General features: G+C 38.3%; 1 protein-coding gene across 3 annotated transcripts in view; it reads left to right on the top strand.

The window, feature by feature from the left end:
* Positions 1–3,236: 3,236 nt before the first annotated feature.
* Positions 3,237–5,000, top strand: part of LOC119598561 (serine/arginine repetitive matrix protein 2-like) — a 75,661-nt gene continuing 73,897 nt past the window's right edge. The window contains exon 1 of one of the 3 annotated variants that reach the window (XM_037948199.1): positions 3,237–4,053. The gene's annotated coding sequence lies outside the window, so the exon portion shown is untranslated. The remainder of the gene's footprint in view (positions 4,054–5,000) is intronic. The other 2 variants (XM_037948201.1, XM_037948202.1) reach the window with 2 other exon arrangements.

The following is a 5,000-nucleotide window of genomic DNA, read 5'->3' as shown; positions in this document are numbered from 1 at the left end:
CAGCACCAATCCTCGCGTTCCCGAAACAGCACTCCCTGTTCGGTCAGCTGATGTTCTCCAAACAACCGCTTCTTCTCTTGTAAACATAATTAGGGGATTGTGTGTTCACTTCCTATCAACACCATTAACCTCGTGATGATTTTACGAACATCCGTTAATAACATCGGTGGCTTCGGATATTTAGTCTTCGCGGTTAAATGAATTTGACGAATAGGTTGATGCATTATAGTTTTCGTTTTATCGCTACGGGAAGAAGCATGAAAGTTGCACATTTTGTTGCAATTGACATAATGATAGACACTCGTTCCTTTCTTCGTAATTTCGGGGGTCCTAAGCCGATGCCAGGATAGCTTTATGCTGATAGTTTGATCTAATTATAGAAAGAACGAGATAAAATGATGATAATAATGATGGTTCTAATGATGATGATGGTATTGACGGTGATGATGATGATTGATGATAATGACAATGACAATGACAATGACAATACTAATGCTAATGATAAATGATAATGATGAGGATGCTGATAATGTTGATGTTATGTTGGTATTAAGGATGATAATGATGCTCCGTAAGTCCCCAAAGTTACTGCAGTCCGTGAAATATCTGAGAATTTGAAGAGGCTTTTATCTAAAATGTATTACTACTTACTGTTACTTACTACTTACTCTGTAGATAATAGCATTGTTCGAGAGTCTCACGTTTGTTCTTTTCTGTTATACGATTCACTGATTTGTATTCCCAGCCTCGTGTGCCTTTCACTTGACAAATGAAACAATGTTTCCCAATTATTAATATAAATGTTATCACTATCAGTATTGTTATTATCCCTATCGTTATCTTTACTGTTACTGTTAGTACTATTATTCTTATCACCATTTTCATCATTATCCTAATTATCATCTTTATCATCATAATTATCGTCATCTTCATCATCATCATTATCATCATCATCATCATTATTATTGTCATCATTATCATTATCAATGATATAATTATCAATAAGGATGCAGAGTGGGTAAACATAAAGAGAGGGGGGAGGGGGGAAGAGACCAATAAAGCCACAAAGAGAGACAGAAATAATGAGAAAGAGAAAGATGGGCAGACAGACAGTAACAGAGAAAGAGACAGAGTGAGTCTAGTGCCCAATTTCACATAACCCAACACGGATACGGAATGTTTCAAAGCGAAGGGAGATCTGTGTGTGTGTGTGTGTGTGTGTGTGTGTGTGTGTGTGTGTGTGTGTGTGTGTTATAAGACGGCACCAAGCACTAAGGTATCGGTTGTTGATTTTTTTTTTTTTTTTTGAGCAACCTGTGGGACTTTTCTGTCGATTAATGTTGTAAACACAACGCCAGTAGGAAAAGAAGAGTCATGCTCTCGTGGTTTTCAATAAGGAAGAAAATATAGAAACACACATACATGACAAATTACATTGAATCTTATATACACTTAACTTCACCAGGCATAAAGTTACCAATTACAGGCCCGCCATATTTACAGTAGTGCTTAAATTACACACATACTTAGCCTACACGCCCATCACACATCATTCCGCACGGCCTTCACAGGGCTTTCCCGACCTTGGGACCCGCTGCATCTGCCAAACTCTACACTCTGGACATTTCACTTCTTCTGCTAACTACACCTTGTCATTTCACACCTTGGTATTATTCGTATTCTGTACTAGCAAGAAGCTGCGTCAAATGTATTACAGTGCGCATCCTATTTTTGAAAACCGTATAGATATTATGATTGGTGACAGCCTTGTTAAGAGAAATAGTTATGTTTTGCAGAAGTATTATATATATATATATATATATATATATATATATATATATATATATATATATATATATATATATATATATATATATATATATATATATATATATATATATATATATATATATATATATATATATATATATGTATGTATGTATGTATGTATGTATGTATGTATATATAAAACTTTTAACACATATTGTTTGTTATTTTGTGATATGTGTGTTATTTTATTTTCATCGTTATTTTTTCTTTCATACGTTGCACATTCAACATATTAACCCCTGTTTTTACCTTATGACTATACACACACATACCTTCGTTAGCCATTACTAAATTAACTTGATCAATCCCCATCCTTTCAGCTTCCTGGTCAAAATAAACAGTTTCAGATCTACTGCCACCTTCGTCTGGTTCTTCTCGATCTTACTCTCCTTACACGACATACCTTAATTCCCAAGCTTCTGGTTTGTTGATGCCCAAGGCCTCTCCTTCAGCGCCATCCTCGTTACCTACCATATACCCAAGCCCTTCAGCTTCGACAGCTTGTTTGCCATAAAATGCTTCATGCTTGTCTGTTTTGCTGCTGCCTTGCATAATGTTTCAAGTTCCTTTTAGTACCTGCGTTAATGTTTATGAGGAAGCACCTTTTGTGTTGCTTTATGCTGCCACTTATCTTTCACGGCCTCGTTGCTACTTAATGCCCTAGCCATTGCTTACCTTACAGTGAAAATAACTGTTGAATTTTGCCTCGCCTCACTTTGTTTAACCAGCCGCCAACATGTATATAATATCATATATTGGTAAAAATAACGTTCATACTGTCAGTTGTTAGGACGAATATTCCCATCAGGTGTTTTTAGGAAAAAAATGTATTGTTTTAATGCAATATCAGCAGTCTACTAACACAGATATGGCCGGTTTGAGTCGGTGATGTGAAGATTATTGTATAAACCATAACATAGCAATAACCAATGAAGCACTTAATAGCAAAAACATGATATTTGTTCACATAGATATATGTCTGATAATGTAAAAATGGTATTACGCAGAGAGAGAAAAAAAAATACACATGAAATTATCATTTTATGAGGAAAACTATAAATGAGAAAAACGAAACAGAGACTAGGACGGTGGGAGAGAAAGAGAGGAAGAGGTGGAGGGGCAACGAGAAAGTAGAAGAGGGAGACAAAGGGAGGGGAAGAGTGAAAGAGATAGAGAGTAATAAAATGAGAAAACGGACGGGAGATAAGGAAAAGAGGGATAGAGAGAGGGAAGCAGAAAGGACAAGAAAGAGAGAGGGAAATGGAAAGAACAAAGAAGAGAGAGCAACGTAGAGAGAAGAGGGGAGAAAGAGCGAGAGAAGGCGAGAGCGAGAGATAGAAAGAAAGAAAGGGTGGGGGGGGGTGGCGCTTGGCATGGCTCTCCTGGCACCGTCTCCGCGTCGGCTGGGCGGGGCGGGGCGGTAGGCATCAGTGGCGGAGCCGTAGTGCCGGTGGAGGGTCGTGGCATCGGGTGCCATGCCCAAGAACGGCGCCTCCCGTGTCGCTTGGTCGTGGTGACTACGAAACAAGGTCGTTCTTAGTCGTCCCGAGGGCTTAGTCAGCCTCAGGTAGTTGCGGTGACCTGGCCTAACCCGAGTGGTTAGGATCTCGGACCCTGTGGTCAGCCGCGTGACCTCCTGCGCGAATTCGGATGACCTTAAAATGATTCTTCTTGATGTTTTCGATTTCTCTCTTCGGCCCTTGGCTAACTGAGCCTCAAATAGAGTGGACTGACTCTGAACTGAAGGCCCGTGCGAAGTGAAATGCACGAGAGAACAAAGAGACTCGAGAAGCAGGACTGAACTGGGAGCAAAGAAAGCTCACAAGGTTTATATTAGGGAGAGAGAGAGAGAGGGAAGAATAAAAGAGACAGAGATTAAGAGAGAGAAGAAACACATAGATGAGATAAGAATAATAATAGACAAAAGGAAAAAAAAGAGATAGAGCCAGAGAAAAACTAAAATCACACATGTATTATGAACATGTGATCTCAAAATCCCTCGACTGTCGACCAGTTCGCGTGTACAGTCTTCCCAAAGTGTTGAACTTAAATCAATAACCGAGTTTTGTGAATACGTTGCATCCTGTGTCTATCTGTAAGCGAGCGACCGCCACTTCGAAGTCTGCATCGACGGGAAATCGTACTCCAAGATTTCTCGAACTTGAAGGGTGTATATATATATATTTTTTTTTTGAACGACCGCTCGCGTCTGTAGTTTCATCCGTGAGTATATTACCTGGTTTGTTTGTTCTCATTATATTTTATCCTTTTCCAATATCTTTTTTTATCCCTTTTCCCTTTTATTTGAGAGAAAAGATATTTTTCTGATGAACGGGAAGGTGTATAGATGTTATGGTGGGATGTATCCATTCTGTTAATATCCAGTGCACAAACGTAAACATGCTCAGACAAAGGACACATAAAAACACATTCTGAATGTATATTATACATAATCGAATATACATTGAAAATTATCTGCTTAGCCTGAAGAAGAACTGAAACAGCGTGACTAAAATAATTGAGAATTGTTTCACTAGATTTAATTTCCTCATCGTTACTGTTTTTCCTTATTGCTATTTTGTTCTTGTTGTTATGGAATCTATACATTTTGAATATCATAATTTTCCTCATTGTTGTAAACGCTCTTGTTTGCTTTTAATTTCTCATCAGAGTTAAATATAAGTGGTATGGTAGCATGGTAGCACTCTGGGGATGTTATATGTTATATGCTATGGACAGTGTAACACTCACTGATCAGAAACGTTCTATATACCCTCATGTGTGTGTGTGTGTGTGTGTGTGTGTGTGTGTGTGTGTGTGTGTGTGTGTGTGTGTGTGTGTGTGTGTGTGTGTGTTTCACTGCCGAGACAGATTATCAGATTTTCACAATTACAGAAATTTAGAAAAAATAGTACAATAAAAAAAGGTTTAAATGTTTCCTTTTTTATTCATTTTTTTCTGTACATATTTCTCTACCTGTCTGTTATCTCTATCTCTCTCTCTCTCTCTCTCTCTCTCTCTCTCTCTCTCTCTCTCTCTCTCTCTCTCTCTCTCTCTCTCTCTCTCTCTCTTCTCTCTCTCTCTCTCTCTCTCTCTCTCTCTCTCTCTCTCTCTCTCTCTCTCTCTCTGCCTTTATATATGCATACATATACATACCTATTTATCTATCT

Source organism: Penaeus monodon, chromosome 41 (genome assembly GCF_015228065.2).
Source record: "Penaeus monodon isolate SGIC_2016 chromosome 41, NSTDA_Pmon_1, whole genome shotgun sequence".
Taxonomy (NCBI): Eukaryota; Metazoa; Arthropoda; class Malacostraca; order Decapoda; family Penaeidae; genus Penaeus; species Penaeus monodon.
This window is presented reverse-complemented; position numbering and strand designations above follow the sequence as displayed.